Source organism: Ostrea edulis, chromosome 4 (assembly GCF_947568905.1).
Source record: "Ostrea edulis chromosome 4, xbOstEdul1.1, whole genome shotgun sequence".
NCBI classification, from domain to species: domain Eukaryota; kingdom Metazoa; phylum Mollusca; class Bivalvia; order Ostreida; family Ostreidae; genus Ostrea; species Ostrea edulis.
Window position 1 is genome coordinate 52,607,405 of NC_079167.1, and position 19,339 is coordinate 52,626,743.

General features: G+C 34.9%; 1 protein-coding gene and 1 long non-coding RNA gene across 12 annotated transcripts in view; one reads left to right on the forward strand and one right to left on the reverse strand.

The window, feature by feature from the left end:
* LOC125669765 (protogenin-like) overlaps positions 1 to 19,339 on the reverse strand; it is a 92,315-nt gene that overhangs the window by 57,649 nt on the left and 15,327 nt on the right. For 7 of the 11 annotated variants that reach the window (XR_008802480.1, XM_056162913.1, XM_056162914.1 and 4 more), the window contains one exon: positions 14,109 to 14,165. The exons of the other annotated variants lie outside the window; for them this stretch is intronic. The gene's annotated coding sequence lies outside the window, so the exon portion shown is untranslated. The remainder of the gene's footprint in view (positions 1 to 14,108; positions 14,166 to 19,339) is intronic. 11 annotated transcript variants of the gene reach the window in all.
* Positions 1 to 19,339, forward strand: part of LOC130054200 (uncharacterized) — a 53,020-nt gene that overhangs the window by 22,665 nt on the left and 11,016 nt on the right. The gene's annotated exons all lie outside the window — the stretch shown is intronic.

Here is a 19,339-nt window from a genome sequence, read left to right on the forward strand (position 1 = left end):
GGTTTTCTTAATTTCTCGCATTCTTACAGATGTAAATCTTGAAGAAGTTAGGTATATTTCTGTTATATCCTTAAATTAAAGCTTAACCTGGAATTAGTGTATGAAAATAGCATAGATTGATATCCATCTGCCATTAAATGACGCGGATCTGTTGGGAAAAAAACTTGTTTGTCTTTAATATTTTTCTCAGAAAATAAAAATTAAAAAATAAAATCCTCCCACCCGCCCCATACTTTTTGCTGACCTTGGATGATAATCTACTAATTAAGTTGAATTGGCCTAATACAACAGTGACTAAATCTAGATGCAGGGTTTGAAATTAACTTTTTCAAGCATTATAGTCCGTACAGACTAGGGACTATTAATGTTCACTAGTCTGCAATAAAGCACTTAATAACTAGTCCATCCATGTTCAAGATGCAGAGGAACTGCTCGACCTCTTGACGGCAGGCCGCAGAGTGATATCCAAGTTGGTCTGGACAAGTTGGAGGTTGTAGGCTCCTTCTGCTACCTCGGAGACATGCTTTCCGCAGCTGGTGGCTGTGACCTTGCAGCCACTACGTGTGTGAAGACTGCCTGGAAAAAGTTCAGGGAGCTGCTACCAGTCCTGACATCACGCCACCTGTCGTATAAGACCCGTGGTCGAGTGTATAACACCTGTGTACGGAGTGCTATGCTCCATGCCAGTGAGACCTGGGCACTGACTAAGCCAAATCTTCATCGCCTACTACGCAATGACAGGGCCATGATAAGACAGATCTGTAACATCAAGCCTGAAGATATGCCCACTGTAAGTTCAACTGAATTGCTGGGGCAGCTTGGCACCGACGACCTCGACCTCATCTTAAGGGAAAGGAGACTCCGCTGGTATGGCCACGTTGTCAGATCCAGCAGTGCAGTCTAAATATACAACTTCCTGGGAGACGTAGATTTGGTCGGCCAATGTTATCTTGGAGAGACCTGACGGAGAAAGATCGTAGAGAATGGAAGCTCTCTACTGTCGACCCTGAAGACCGGAAAGAATGGAGATCTGAGGTGAGATCTGCCATGCGTGCAGCCAGCCAGATACCTGGAAGGGGGCCCACTAGTGTGGACACTACCCGTGATACTGCACGGAAATAAAAAGGAACCGACAACAACAACATCCACTACATCATATTAAATGATAATATAAGTTCATTTTTATTCAATGGTGCAAACAATTCAATTTCTGATACCTAAAGTACAAAAAGACAACCATACTTTATTTTGTTTTCTTCAGAAGTATAAATTAACCTCTGAGAGACTCACACAACCCCCTTTTATAACCCTCCACATATGTTTGGAAGGTCAGCATGTCAAAGTCATACAAACCCTTAACCATGCAAGTTTTCGACCATAAGTTCAAACATCTAAAAGACTCAGACAAATTTGCTTAAGGTAATTCCACCCTTCTAGAATTATAGGTTCAATCTTATATTTGATTGTTGATTCTTCAAATAATATACCATAGTAACAAATAAAAATGATAAAATAAGTATGTTGGGTATTAATGAATTATAATGAATTGGGTATTAATCAATTAGCACAATATATATGTCATCAACGTCAGAAAATTGCAATTTTCCTTAAACAGCGTTATCAAAATTTCACAAAAACTGGTTGTAATGGTATAATAGTATTTATAACAATTCCATGAAACTGTTTCTTTAAAAACTACACAAAATATTTGTGAAAAATAAAGGAAATATATCGTATAATGGGCTTGATAAATAATTTAATGAAAACAAAGTTATTGCCCTTGGATTTAATATTTTGAAACATATAATTGATTATTCATATAAAACTTAAGACTAACAAGAGGCCCAGGGGCCTTATAGGTCACCTGAGTATCATGTAACAACCTCCAATGTTTGAATTAGGTTTGTGTTTAAATATAAGAATTTTACTTTTGGATGGAAGAAACATTGAATAGCTATGTGGTCAGCCCTGCCTTTGCACCAGAACCCCTGACCCAGGGGCCATAAATTTCAGTTTTGAAAGAAGCATCCTTGATCATCATTATCATACTATTAGTTTGTCTACTTAATACCCAGCAGCAGAGGAGAAGATTTTCAAAGAAATAAAACGCATTTTCACTATATGATCAATAGGGCCCCACCCTAATACCAGAACCCCTGACCCAGGGGCCATAAATTTCACAATTTTGAAAGAGGCATCCTTGCTCATCATAATCATGCTATTGGTTTGTCTACTTAATACCCAAGGACAGAGAAGAAGATTTTCAAAGAAATAATGTATTTTCACTATATGACTTATAGAGCCCCACCCTAGCACCAGAACCCCTGATCCAGGGGCCATGAATTTAACAATTTTTAACAAGAGGTACTGTGAGCAATGCTCACTAAGAATACCCCCCGCTTACCCCAATCTCCCAAAGGGTGTTGGTAATAGGTATAAACTACCTCTTTTCTGAGTGTTGCTACTTTGATGTCCAGTGCACATGACCTTTGACCTTTTGACCCCAAAGTCGATAGGGAACATCTTCATCCCATGGGTAGTCCATATGTATGATATGGTGACTGTAGGTGGAAAGGATAACGCTTTAGAGCCCGGAAACCATATTGCTACTTCAATGTCCAGTGCGCGTGACCTTTGACCTTTTGACCCCAAAATCGATAGGGATCATCTTCATCCCATTAGTAGTCCATATATATGATATGGTGACTGTAGGTGGAAAGGATAACGCTTTAGAGCCCGGAAACCATATTGCTACTTCAATGTCCAGTGCGCTTGACCTTTGACCTTTTGACCCCAAAATCGATATTGAACATCTTCATCCTATGGGTAGTCCATATGTATGATATGGTGACTGTAGGTGGAAAGGATAACACTTTAGAGCCCGGAAACCCTATTGCTACTTCGATGTCCAGTGTGCTTGACCTTTGACCTTTTGACCCCAAAATCGATAGGGAACATCTTCATCCCATGGGTAGTCCATATATATGATATGGTGACGGTAGGTGGAAAGGATAATGCTTTAGAGCCCGGAAACCATTGCGTCTACAGACAGACAGACGGACGGACGGACAGACGGACAACTCGATTCCAGTATACCCCCCCCCCCCCCCACAACTTGTTGCGGGGGGTATAAAGAGGCATCCTTGCTCATCATTACCATGCTATTAGTTTGTCTACTTAATACCCAGAGACAGAGAAGATTTTCAAAGAATTTCTACATTTTCACTATATGACCAATAGAGCCCCACCCTAACACAAGAACCCCTGCCCCAGGGGCCATGAATTTCACAATTTTGGTAGAGGGCTCAATGCTCATTATAATTATGCCCACAGTTTGGCTTCTTGATGTCCAGGAGTAAAGAAGAAGATTTTTTAAAATTACACTCATTTTGATGGTTTTTTGTCCCACCCCTCAGGCCCCAGGGGGGCAGGGACCACGAATTTCACAATTTTTGTTCCCCTTCACCCACAGATGCTATATGCCAAAATTGGTTGAAATTGGTTCAGGGGTTTCAGAGAAGAAGCTGAAAATGTTCAAATGTTAACGCACGACGAACGACGACGGACAAAAACAGATAGCAATAGGTCACCTGAATGAATTCAGGTGACCTAAAAATTGAAATATCTTATGATTAACAAGATTTTTCACAATAACTATTGAAAAAGATTCCAACAAAATTTATGTTTCTGTTATGCATAAATCTTATTAAATCATGGACTTTGTGAAATCTTATGACGTCACAAGAGGGTGGAACTACATATGTACGATAATTAATTCAAGATTGATATCTGGATTTTTGCTTATCCATGCGGACTAGTGCCAAAGAGAGTTTAATCGTCCAACATTTGTTTTAATATTTTTTATGGTGTGACCGTTGAGACGAGAAAAGATACATAATATCTTGCAACACAACTTTATGCATTTAATCCACCTATTCATTTAATGCAGTAAATACAATGCAGTCAATGTAAACGGTGCATTGTGACGTCATTTTAGCTGCAAATTTTTTTCTTTTCTTTCCAACTAATCAACAAAAAATGTACGAAGGTATGAGAAAGCTTGTCTGGAATGTAAAAACGTTTGTGGTACTTTCCAAACTATTTATTTGTCTTATCGAGGGGTTGTCCATGAAGTATACCTCAGTGACGGTGACATTTTCCAGAAGCATTACAGGTTAAAATCATAATTTAAATCACGTGACTCAAATGTGTAATCAGTGGGTCTCACTTAAAAAGTAATGAAAGCAGCTCATAATAACCAGCTCAGAGGAAGTCTTTTTCTTTGTGCTAGAATGCTGGTTCATTTGAAATTGCGCTTATATTGATATATATCTTAATTTGAAGATATGAGATAATGTTGTTGGGGAATTATTTTCAAAATAAGCAATATTTGAAAGTAACCAATTTCAGCATAAGTGGAATAAGCTGTGTATTGATGCATAAGTTTTCTGTCCAATATTTTGGTTAATATCCCAATGTTATCATTAATTTAAGATTTTATAACAATGATAGAAACAATAGCGTAATGTCATAGTACATGTTTTGGTTAATGCAGTTATCAACAAAAACTGATCAGAATTGCTGAATCACCATTCATCTAACAAAAATTAAATTATAATATTTAAATGACCACTTTGCAAAAGCTGTACATTTCTTCATACTAATTTGTTAAAATGTCATTGTAACATCTCTCCTATAAATTAAATTCAAAATAATGATAAACATTGAACACAGCTGGCACCTGGACCAGTCTGTCATTTATACAGGATATTATAGTCATCCAGTCAGAGCCTCCAGTCCAAACAAAAATGGTAAAACTCACCTTGAATCCAAGATGGAGCAATTACACCTACAGTTTTGCATGAAATCAATACAGTTTTCCTGAAAATATGTCAAAATGAATGCAAATTCCCTACCTGTATCATTTTTCATTCTCTGATGTAAATGAAAGAAGCTGGGCAGGTGATTGTGATGTCATTTAGTTATGTAAATGGTCAACAGAAGTCACAGAACAGCTGGTGATTTAAATCAAACACCACACTATATTATACAAAATATACTAAATCTGTATTCTAGAAAATCATAACACATCAGTCGCTCCAAAATAAAAATTCATAAACTGGTTAATTCATACATGGTCACATTTTTTTCTGCTTTTTCATTACAACACTATTACATAATGACTGTACATATCTACAGGGCATTTTTTCTGCCTCCCCCCCCCCCCCCCCCCCCTTACATTTGATACACTTAGCCTACCATTTCTGTATAGTCTTCACAGGATTTAGTTAGTGAAAAGGTACTATGCTGATTATTATCAGTATCAGGGATCAACCACACAACCCCTAGATCTTAAAGCCATTAAAGCTACCAAATGAGCTGCACAGGCCCTTGAGCTATGAGCTGTTAAAAATAATTTATCTTAGATTCATCATCTTAAAAACAAAGATCTGAAGTTATCATTTATCTGACACAGAAAAAAATGAGTCATAAACTGTGATAATATATAATGACAAAATCAGATCTATAAATAAATCATATCTTTAAAAAATGTAATTTGTACATGTTAAAGTTTAAATCATATGCAATCAATAAAATACTTGAAATAGTTTTTATACAGATTTTGAAATAGCTAGGGAATCTAGTTGAATTCAATTCACTATAATCTACAAGATCTATGTCCATGATATTATGTTCACAGATCCATTTAAATCAGGTTTCTGAAGAACTTTCATCAGAAAAGAATGATAAAAATAAATACTGCTGTATGTTTGTAAATTCAAAATATAAAAATGAACGGGAAGCGGGAAAGAATGAATACAAAAAGCAAAATAATTCTATAAGGAAATCAGTGGTAAAATGCAGAGGACAAAAGATAAAAAGTGTGAATGTGCCATAATTGTTTAAAACATTTTTTTAAAAGAGCAACACACATAAAGAGAGTGACAAGCCATAACACTTCATTTATGACTAAAGTAGGCAGAAAATATTTTTGGCATCGCACCCTTAATCTTAGTCCTATGCCCCTACAAACTCAGCTATCTGACCCTCTTAATCTCAGGCCTATGCCTCTTAATCTCAGACCTATGCCTTTTATGTCGGTGACTCACTACACCCTGAAATAGTTTCTCAAATAAGTACGAATTGATTTAATCATAAAAGATATGATGATACATAATAAGTAAATATGCCATAAAGGCAGAAAATATGCAAATTTGGATAAAAAACATGATTTTCAAAAAAAATTATTTCAACACTTATGAATAAGAGACTGGCGGATTCAATGAACTCGAGATCTGCGGTTCACCAGCCAAATGCTTTAACCACTGAGCTACGATGATATACAAATGAGTTGATCGATACAAATAATTTGCCATCTTGTGATGTACTGTCATAAAGAGTATATTTAAGCTTTAGTATTCAGTGAGCTACCTTAATCTCAAGCCTATACCTCTTAATCTCAGGCCTAAGGCCTATGCCCCTACAAACTCAGCCATCTGATCCTCGATCTCAATCCTATGACCTCTTAATCGCAGGCTTATGCTCCTTTATTTCCAGCCTTGTTACTCTCCAATCTTGGGCCCAAGTTGATCATGAATCTCATGGTCATCACCCTTTAATTACAGACGTGATCTTTTATCTCAGTCCTCGGCTCCAATATGTCTGTCTCATGCTCCTTAATTTCAACTCTTTGCCCTCAATTTAAGCCCTGTGACCCCTAGAATTTAGTCCTGCTACCATTCTAAGCCCTGTGACCACTAGATTTTAGTCCTGCTACCAATCTAAGCCCTGTGACCCCTAAATTTTAGTCCTGCTACCAATCTAAGCCCTGTGACCCCTAGATTTTAGTCCTGCTATCCCTCTGTCCCTTTTATCTCAGCCCTCATTAACCCTGTGACCCCTCAATTTCAGCTTTGTGACTGGGCTGCAGTCTCTTTCACACTAATTTTCAAAGCTACCCCATGCCCCACTGATTTGGGGGGAAATACACATTTCTGGATATTGGGCATTTTTCAATTTTGAATTTTTCAATGAATTATGAATTTTATATAAATATCTATACAGTAAAATATCTGTATCTCGAATATAGTTATCTCGAATACCCCGCTTGAGTCGAAGTCGACCGCCGGTCCCGGCCGTTTTCCCTATATAAATGATTTTAAAAACTTCTGATATTTCGAACACGATAATCTCGAATACTCCACTTATGTCGAAGTATTTTCAAGGTCCCATACCCTAAATTCACCAGGCTTATCTCGAAGTGCAGTAAATTTTCCTCTCTGCTTACCATACCTGGCGGCATCAAGTCACACCCGCGGCTACATCAATCATAATTAATGACCCAGGTCGCAATAAATGGTTCAACAGCTTGGGTGATTAGTGAAGCCTTCCAACATTACGGCTAAAGTTCACCGCCAATTATGAACTAACACACCCGATTCCAGGTATGGTGTTTTGAATGACACAGGCTCTATCATTAACATGTGGGTTAGATAAACGCACAAAATCGTCGAAGTACGCTTGAAGGTAATGCTCTTAATAACGATAATGCATTTAACAATACACGCTTCATCATTAAAACTAGTACAGAGAAAACACGAAAATTTATTTAATAAACATTTGAAAGTTTGGTTGTTTTTTTTAAATCCGTCTTTTTTGTTTCTTACGTGATAGGTTCTTTCATTACAACGCAAAAACTACATCCCAGTCGAGCCTGGACATCAGTAAACTTAAAGTAAGCACAGGCACGATCATCTTAATTTTGAAACACATTGTGAATTCAGTTGGATGTTTATATATATTAAAAAACCCAAAATGTTTGTCTTTGGAATTCCACAATATTAATTTATCAACTTGTATTAAACTATAAGAAACGGCAACGAGGTTTTTGTTTATAATGCAAATCCCATACTATGCATCAAATATCCTTCTTCAAAAAAAAAATATCCAAGATCGATTTTGGATATCTCGAACCCCCGAATATCTCGAAGTTTTTTCGAGGTCCCTCGGACTTCAAGATAGAGATATTTTACTGCAGTTTTTTTTAAAACCTATTCACATACTTCAAATTACTTTTCTAAACAGTAACATTTAATGAAAATCAATCCCAATTTACATTGTTTCATCCCATCTGTGACCCCTCTATCTTAGTTTTGTGGCCCCTAAATTTCAGACATGCCCATCTATTTCAGTCCTATACTCCTTCCATCTTAGCCCTACACTTATTCCATCTCAGCCCTATGAACATTCCATTCCATCTCAGGCCCATGCTCATTCTGTCTCAGCCCCATGCTTATTTCATCTCAGCCCTATGCTCATTCCATCTCAGCCCCATGCTTATTTCATCTCAGTCCTATGCTCATTCCATCTCAACCCTATGCTTATTCCATCTTAGCCCTATGTTCATTCCATTTCAGCCCTATGCTTTTTCCATCTCAGCCCCATGCTCATTCCATCTCAACACTGAGATCCCTTAATTTAAGATTGTTTCTTTAATAAAAGTCTCTTTTTAATCTCAGTGTCAGAGGCTTACAAATGTGGCAGGAATTGCTAAGTGTCCACTAATGAGTGCAGTTTTTTCAAATAACATAATGTTACTAACACATGACTAAAGTTATAATTCAGAACTCAAATTACACACCATACAGAAGAACTGTTTACTTTTAAGAAATTCATCAATTTCATAATGAACACTCAATCAGTGTATTACAGTATTAAAAGCATTAGTCAAACCTATCAAGGTAGCATAACTGTGACCTGTAAGCCTTACTTCTAGGTATTGTAAAGACTTTTATTAATATCTGTAGTACTTTAAAATCAATCCAATGGTTCTAGTAAATGGGGTTACATTATAAAGCAAATCTCTCCAGAATTCTCCTATATCCTGTTTAATAATGGCCTTTTTTGATCCAGTAATTTAAGTAACTCGCAAGCACAGTAACATTCAATGGACACATTCAGGTGATCTGGAAACGGATTCAGCTTTCCTTCCAAACAGAATTCTGTTACACTAATACTAAGTATTGTCCAAATAGTTGGTGAACAAGCAAATTTCTGGATTATATATATTGGCTATATTTTAAATTACATAAATTTCTTTGATCAGCATGGAAATTTAAGTAAAATACAACAAAAATTTCAATTAAAATCTATGCTGATAATTCCTGTTACATTTCATGGAAGAAAATAACTTTTGAACTTTCTGAAATGCTCTTGCTAAGGATTTATTCAAAAGTAGATTTAAATTTTGCAAGCAGAAAACTTTTACAGATCAGCATGCGCTGGCATATCTCATTACTTATACAACCTGGTCTCTGTTGTACACAAAAAGTACAAAATTAGCAAGACAGAAGTTACATCTTTAACTGGCCGATCGTCATACTTAATAATACAGTATGATCATTTCATTCAATGTGTACTGGGAATGAAATTTCAAGAAACAGGAAGTTCATTATATGCAGTGTGTCCATATTATTTAAATATTAATCAATGAAACCTGTCAAAAATATGACATTCTGAACTGTCAGATGTTCCATAGGACTATCTAAGTATCAGCTATTTTCACATGACCTCTCCTCTGAGCTTGTGCTCAACAATACAACCACAGACCCAAAATTTGACAATAAACTATCAACACACATGTATATCATCAATACTGCTACTAAAGTATGAAACCCTAAATGCTGTGCATCCTATCAATAACTAACATATACAGATTTTGAAGATTTTCCCCTGTGATAATACAGGTACTTATAATGCGTTTTTATACCATACAACATTACATCAATCAACTCTTGAGATAGGCATGCTAAATCCTAATGTAAAAGAGTTGAGTACATATGCCTCTGCTAGATACATGGCCTTCCTTCTAGCTATGGTTAGTAAGTCATCCCTTTAGGTCCATTGGTAGAGCACTGGACTGTTGTGCTAGATGTACCAGGTTCAACTTTCAGCGAGGCAAATACTTCACTTTGTTAAATTTGGCACCCAATTTAGGGCAAAGTTCTGGGGGTAATCACTCTCACTCACAAAAGGGTATCCGGTTCCCAACGTGGGGGCCAAATGTAACAGGAAAGTAGAAAATGTATTGCTGGACCTGGAATGACACCTGGGATTTCTGGCACAAAAGTCCATGCAGTGTTCTAACAATTGAGCTAATGATTGGATGGCATGGCCCTTATATTGTAATAGTTATATTTTTTGATTTTCCAATTTAAATGTTAAGATGCACATGCTAAGGTTTATACTGACTTTTCTGTGTGGCGCTGTAATTTCACTGATTTGTATTAGGTGGAAATTATTATTTTTACTTGTATTCCATTGGCAGTTTTTAACATGCATGGACTGCTTTTACTGTTAAGTTGTAATTATTTCTTGTGACTCTTTCTATTCATCAAGATCAAAGAAGTTAGTCTTCATGTGCCTGGGGCTCTATCTAATGTGCTGAATGATTATACATCATGATAGGTCACAGGAAGAGAGTGACGGACAATTTGGACATAACAATTTGGTCAAATGCATATTTCAATACTGTACAATAACTTATGTTCAATCTATTATAATACATATATAAATTATACATATATATTATTAACATATATATATATTTTTTGCATATACATGTTAATATATATACATGTTAACACAAGCCACTTGTTTTTATATGTAAAACATCTGATGATCAAAATGAAAGCACTTACATTTTACCACAGGCAATTATATCACTTAAATTGGGTTTGAATTTACTATGAAAGAGTACTTTTTAATAGTAAATTTGAACCCAAGAGATATAACTGCCTGTGTGTTTTACTAGTGTTGTCAATTCTCTAAAACTTTTTTTCTTCTATTTAATATTAATTGCCAGACACTGTGATGTATAAATGAATTTGGATATTATATATATATATATATATATATATATATATATACACATACACACAGTAGCCAGGCAGGGTTTGACACTTAGTGTATGAGCCAAAAGCAAAATGTAACATTATTACAAATATCTTTGTTAAAAGGTAAAAAAAACATTATCATAATTATCAAGCTGACTGTCAATATTTTTCCCCTCAAAATATTTGTGTTTAATATTTACATTTCAATATAGCAAAAGGTGATCATGCTGAATGTGCTTCCCATGTTTACTGTTGCAGATATTCTTAATTAAACACTTTTAATTAAACACGATTAATATTGATTAGTTTGTTCTACTTCATTGGTGCATAATTATCAAAAATGGATGATAACTCATCATTTTTGAGTTAATCAAATATTTCAACAAGTTTTATTTTTAATGGTTATAATATTAGTGGTAAACTTGAGTTAATCATATCCATAGTAAGTATCGTGGTACTGTGGCCTAATTAATGGATTGCTCATTCACTTGGCAAGCAAGCTAATCAAGCCCAGATTGGTAACTAGATTTTTCTAAATTAATGGATTTGTTTCAGTTTACTCTATTTGAAAAACTTGAGCATGGCAAAAATGTCAAGTTACACAAAGAAATAGTGACAGTGTATGTATACCCCTGCTCTACGTAGAAATGGTGTGGTATTGAACATATTGGAAGAAGCATTAAATAATCCTCAATATGCAGAGTCAAATTGTGCTTCATCATATGTTATATGTGGTGTTGCCTTACATCACACTGGTGGTAATGTCAAAGGATCTGTTGAGGTAATTTTTCTAAGAGAAGTTGGATCATATGCAGTCCTACAACAATCCATGACTGTCACCTGTGCACACATTTGAGCTGCCATTTAATCCTCTAAGTGAGCTGGTGATCTCGAGGAAAGCCATCTCATGCACACATGGCACATTCTAAATTTCACATTAGTATGGTAAGGACGGTAATCTTACCAGATCTAACTAAATGGACAATCTTGCCAACAGTTTTTTGACCATGTGAACTGGCAATCAATATAGGGTTCATTTACTCCTTACGATGTACAAGTGGACCAAGTTTGATGTCTGTTAAAGCCTTCGCAATATATTGAGTGGACAATAAAGTGGATTGACCTTTGACCATGTGACCTAAAAATCAATAGGGGCCATGTTCTCTTTAAGATGCACCAGTGTACCAAGTTTGATGTCTGTCAAGCAAAGAGTTAAAATATATTGAGCGGACAAGCCTTGGTCTACAGACCAACCAACAGGACTTGACAGGTGCAAAACAATATGCATCTCTTTTTCAATGGGGGCATAAAAATGTATAACCTCTATTATACCAGGCATTTGCAGGGCCTTTGGGCTGGGTATGTATGCCGTGAGAGGGTGTGTTCAGCATTATACAAATCAATTTCAAGCAGTTACCAGTATGTTAAATATCATCCACTGTACACCTTGATCTGTATATTAATAATCTATACCTTAAAGATTTTCCTCAAAATTTTCTTTTTCACTTTCAATGATCAAAATCTACTGTCTAAATGTGTTTAAAAGAGTTCACATAAAAATTAAGGTTATACATTATCACAGAAGCTCATTTTAGAGAGTTTATTATTTGTTTTGTAAATAAAGATTGCGGTATGTTATTGTTTACGAAATTGTCAAAAGAAATGAATATCGATTTAAGTTTATTATATCTGTCACATTTTAAGCATTTTTGGGGTAAATGTGTCATCTAAAAGTTAAAATTTGTGACTATGCAAAATTAAGATGCTTTATATTACAAAATTAATATTTCACTGGTTTGTTTCATACATAAAAAGACTCAAGTCTTTGTTTACAAAACACAGATTTTAGGCTAAAATATTGTTTTATTCTTGCATTCAGAAGGTCTAAATTTTGGTCGTCAATATTAAATGAGTTATATTTTTAATGTTTACCATCAAAAATGGAAAATATTTTTATCAAAAATTGTGAACCAGTCCCTTTAATCCTATCTTTCACAACTACAGCAAGACTAACTCTCTCTCAAAGCTTTTATTTATAAACTCTACATCTGGACTAACACTGGACACTGCCCTAGCGGGAAGGGGAGGGGGGGGGAGATGATAAACAGAAGGGTCCACCTCTCCCTCCCATCTTTATCCTCCTCCCTCCTATATCTTTCCTAGCAACATCATCAGATGTATTGATAATACAATACAGGTGACTCTCGATAACTCAAAGTTCAAGGGACCTTGATAAAACTTTGAGAAATCGAGAATTTGAGAGATCAAACTTCGGAAATTGTAGGTCCGCTGGTATGGTTAAGATTTCACAGTAACCGGAAATGTTCACCAACAAGATCATAATATATGATATCGTTTTGACATGTTTTCCTTCATATTCTTTAGGTAGTTAATTTGATATCAAAATAAAAAACCTTATTTTGCATTAATAAAAACATTTCAAAGTTTAAGTATTTATTTGTTCTTTAATCATGCTTAGATAGGCATACAAAACCAAGTTCCGATGAATCTTTACTATCGCAAACTAAACAGAGCACAATGTTATGTCGCTTTACCCAAAGCAAAAATTCTAATGAATGAGTAAAACAATGTTTTAGAGTAACTTTACACAAAGAACAAACTCGAGAAATTTAACAGTCTGTAGATTTCTAAATTATGTATAAACTTACTCTCTTGTCATGTAAAAACAAGTTATAGATTTTATTCATAGTCAGATTATATAAAATTTTAATCATCACACATGAAACCCCAGTGCAAGGTGTCAACTGACCAATTAGCCAATTATATACTCCAGTGTGTCACCTCCACAAAGAAGCACAGGTATTGTTTCAACTATGTAAACACCTAAAAATGTTTTACGGGACCCAACTTCACTTCGAGAGATCGATAGTAAATTTGCTTTGTTATATAGAGAAAAAAATCGGAGCCATCGAGAGTCACCTGTATATATATATTTTTCTTTGATCCTTATGGGGTTTTTAATGAAAACTGCATATTAAGAAAAGATACAGTATTTTATATCATGTACGCATGCTTTGCCATTTAGATATAAAAAATGTATCCGAATATTTTTACAACTAATGTGGGCTATAAATTCCTGGCCAACAACGAAAGCAGACAGAATTTCAAAGGAAATGTCATATTGTGGTTAAAAACATTAAAGCAAATTTTAATGAATATATATTAAAATTAAGATGATGATTATGATTTTACCATTAATGCATGGTGAATGGCCATCATATCAAAGTGTTCTAATTATCCATTTCTATTCTGTAAAGAAATCAAATTTAGACATTCAATTTTATTACAAACCACAACATGGGAGTCTTAATTAATATATATATATCTATGTCTATACATGTCTTCTTTGACTGACATGAGTTCTTTGGGTGACCCAGTCACATTGACTGTAAAAAAAATAAATAGGTAAGCTGGAGGTAATTGATATTGCACATATACCGGTATGACTATTGTATACAATATTGCAGTATTTGTGTGCATATTCATAACTGTCAACATACTGATTTGAATTACAAATGAATATAAAATAAGATATTCCAGCTATTAAAAGCATGAATTAAAACCGCAGAATTCAAAAAGATTTAAAACTAGAACTGTCCTAATGGGACTAATACCCCCCGCAGGGCACATTGGATGGTGGGAAATAGTGAATTTGTGCTCAAAATTTCAATCAAAACAGCGGGTGCACAACTTCATTATTCATATAAGATATACATGTATTCAAAGTTTTAATCAAATCTGTTCATTGGTGTTAAAGATATACTCTGGACAAAGTATGTCTATGGATCCAAAAAGGTGATTCCGGCTAGTATATACACCCCAAACTTCATTTGCAGGAAGAGGGTATGATAAGCTACCCAAAGAAATCAGTTGTTAGGATAAAAATGTGATGCTTCCTGTTGTTTAGAATTTAATGCATCTTTTAATATCATTGTTTGTATATGGTTTTAGATCCAATTCAAGAATTTTTCACCCATACCCTATGCATGGTGCTATATAGGGCTGTAACTGTGAGAATTCTTTATCATGCCAACACCTACCATGACACAGGACCTATTTTTAAGGTGATATCCAAAAGACCCACAACTTTCACTTTTAATGTTGGACACTTGGCAAAGGAAGAGTTAAACGTCTCAAGTCTGCACGGTGCTGGAATTGCGAATCAAAAACCACGACCTCCCAGTTGCAAAGTAAAACATTCTAACCGACAGATTACCAGCCCATTATAATATCATAGTAAAGTGGGCATCCTATAACCAACAGATTACCAGCCCATTATAATATCATAGTAAAGTGGGCATCCTATAACCAACAGACCACAGCCCATTATAATATCATAGTAAAGTGGACAACCTATCACCAACAGACTACCACAGATCATTATAATAGCATAGTAAAGTAGGCATTCTATAACCAACAGATTACCACAGCCCATTATAATATCATAGTAAAGTAGGCATTCTATAACCAACAGAACACAGCCCATTATAATATCATAGTAAAGTGGACAACCTATCACCAACAGACTACCACAGATCATTATAATATCATAGTAAAGTAGGCATTCTATAACTAACAGACTACCACAGCCCATTATAATATCATAGTAAAGTAGGCATCCTATAACCAACAGACTACCACAGCCCATTATAATATCATACTAACATGGGCATCCTATCACCAACAGACTACCACAGCCCATTATAATATCATACTAACATGGGCATCCTATCACCAACAGACTACCACAGCCCATTATAATATCATAGTAAAGTAGGCATCCTATAACCAACAGACTACCACAGCCCATTATAATATCATAGTAAAGTGGGCATCCTATAACCAACAGACTACCACAGCCCATTATAATATCATAGTAAAGTGGGCATCCTATAACCAACAGATTACCAGTCCATTATAATATCATAGTAAAGTGGGCATCCTATAACCAACAGATTACCAGCCCATTATAATATCATAGTAAAGTGGACAACCTATCACCAACAGACTACCACAGATCATTATAATAGCATAGTAAAGTAGGCATCCTATAACCAACAGATTAACACAGCCCATTATAATGTAGTAAAGTGAGCATCCTATAACCAACAGACTACCACAGCCCATTATAATATTATAGTAAAGTGGGCATCCTATAACCAACAGACTACCACAGCCCATTATAATATCATAGTAAAGTAGGCATCCTATAACCAACAGATTAACACAGCCCATTATAATATCATACTAACATGGGCATCCTATCACCAACAGACTACCACAGCCCATTATAATATCATAGTACAGTAGGCATTCTATAACCAACAGGTTACCACAGCCCATTATAATATCATAGTACAGTAGGCATTCTATAACCAACAGGTTACCACAGCCCATTATAATATCAGTAAAAAAAATTTTTTTAATTTTTACATTCTACTTTAATATCTGTTGGAATTCCCAGCAGTTTAAATAGACATACTATATTCATCCAGAGTTATAGGTGCATCGTTCACATCTGCATCACATTCACGTGGAAATGGACATTGAGGACAAAAACATTAGCAATATTAATAAATTGCAATACATGTATATCATCCTAAATAAAGTTGTGTAAAAAAAAAAAAAAAAAAAAAAAAAACCAATCAAGATATGTCCTGGAGAATAATTAATTTCTGATTTACTTCAGAGGACACAAACACTCAGAAGTGGAGGGAGGGGATTGAGATGTCCCCATGGGTGCTAACATCTTTGATTATCTAATTTCTTACCATGCCCATCAGTAACAAAATGGTCTGAACTACATAATTCAAACCTGAACACTCAACAGTCTCCAACAAGACACAAATATATGAGTTTAATTCAAGAATCCTAATTATTAAAATGTCAATAAAAATGCTTGGAATACAACAAAGATTTATTGCCTTGTTTTGAATTTCAGACAAAGCTTTTGGGTGTTATCAGTTGAAACCAGGGTTTGTCTTGCACCAAAATTTTCTTTGAATTTTAAATGAACATTAACTACAAATGTGTGATATAATAGATTGACAAACTTGTGTGTAACACAAACTGACATGATCATATATACATCATTAGTATTTAAAGTTATACACTACCATTATACAAACAGATAAGTGACTATTGTAAAATATACGTTCCATTCTACTAGTGGGGAACATTTTCTACCAAATGTGTAATGTTTATTGATTATGGATTCTATCTGTTGAATTTTATACTCATATAAATCATAATTTTATTTGTAACCAGAATTATGATGAATTGATTTAGCTGTGTAGCTGTTCTAAACCAATTTCAGAAATCTTAAAAAGAAGTGGCATTATTTGATTTTCTGAAAACTTATACAGCTTGAAACAAAAGTAGGTAAGCTCGTATTCTGGTTCAAAACTTAAGAATTTGATCCTGATAAATTGATTTCATACCAGCTAACAAAACACCCTTTGCTGTTTTTGTACAGAATAAATGAAGTATTTTACTTACACACATACTATTACATTAATATCATTACTACAGGTGTATTATCAGTATGTGACACAATACATCTTATACATATAAATGACCATAGTTAATTGTATTTTGATAAATTTCCCCATGAAGGTCCCTTGTACATTTGATCTTATTTTGAATTTATAGAAATATGTACCATGCGTGCATGCATCCATGGTCTGCAGTGCAATCACAATAAAGTTATCTTAAGAGTGAATGTATGCATTTGTGGTATTCCTTTACTATATGTAAAGAAACCCAATCAAAATAACTCCAATTTCCAATGAAGTTTTTAGGGGTTCGAAGGTTAACTCGCTTTTTAATTGGTGTAGTGATATCTACATGGAACTATACTGTTTAAATGAAGTAAACAATATGTAAAATACATGAATGCAGGACAAGGAAACAAAAAGTAAAAAGAATTAGGCCAATTAGAATTAATTGGTAGATTATCATCCCCACCCGCCCGTCAAAAAAGGACCCATCCTGATTTTTTTCATTTTCGCAAAAATTACGATTTCAAACAAACTTGCTTCCCAGTGACATGAGTGAATGATTAAAGTCACAAAATGTTGGTTTTATATCTTCTACCATTAAGATTCTTTGAATGTTAACTTGATTAACACTTTGTGTGATGCCTTTTGTCATTAATTTGTTTTCTCTCGGGAAATAAAAATTAAAAAATTAAATCCTCCCACCCACCCCATATCTTTTTGTGACCCTGGATGATAATCTACTAATTAAGTTGAATTGGCCTTACATGAACACTTAAGAATGAGATTTATTCATATTCTTCCCACCTCCCCAAATTGGAAGCGGTCCAAATGAAACCTCCTCCCCTTAATGTGCTGCATGGTATAGGAGAAAGCATGTGCAAGAACATAGACACTATGAACTCCAATAAGTGTTCACAAACTATTTTACACCCTCCACCCCTCAGATCCACTATAACTTTAAGGATAACAATTGGATCCTCCTGTCCTTACAATATGCATGTCTGCAAATGGCAATGAAGTATTGAACAAAATTTCAAGTCTATCGGATAAGCCATATAGGAGAAACATTGACAAGCTATTTTACATCCTCCATTCCTCTTAGATCTACTATAACTTTTAAGAAAATCATTGGATCCTCCTGTCCCGACAATAATATGCTCATCTACAAATGGCATTAAAGTATTGTACAAAGTTTCAAATCTCTCCAATAAGCCATACACAAGGAGAAGTGTTCACAAGCTATTTTACATCCTCCATTCCTCTTAGATCTACGATATCTTTTAGGAAAATAATTGGATCCTCATGTCCCGACAATATGCTCATCCACAAATGGCATTAAAGTATTGTACAAAGTTTCAAATCTCTCCAATAAGCCATATACAATGAGAAGTGTTCACAAGCTATTTTACATCCTCCATTCCTCTTAAATCTATATCTTTTAGGAAAATAATTGGATCCTCCCATCCCAAAAATATGCACATCTACAATGGCAATGAAGCTGCATTGTACAAAGTTTCAAACCTATCTGATAAGCCATATAAGAGGAGAAGCATTCACAAGATTTTGTGACAGACAGACTGATAGAAAGTACAAAAACAATGTCTCGCCTTGGAAGAGGGAAGACATAATTCACTAAAAATAAAAAATCAATCAACGATCTTGTTAATGTCAGCCAGGACATAGATCAGAGGCCTCCCCGAAAACATGGAATATTAATTTATCAATCTCACAGAAATGAAAAGCTAGTAACATACTATCTGTAGTAGCAAATCCAAACATTTCATTGAAAGGAGATAGTTCCAGTACATGTGGCACACTATCCTATAATACCTCAAGAAGTCCGAATTTGGTTCAGTCAGATGTTGGCTTCCAATTTGTCCTCAGAACAGTCCATCTCAAACAAATTTAGATATTCAGTCAGAA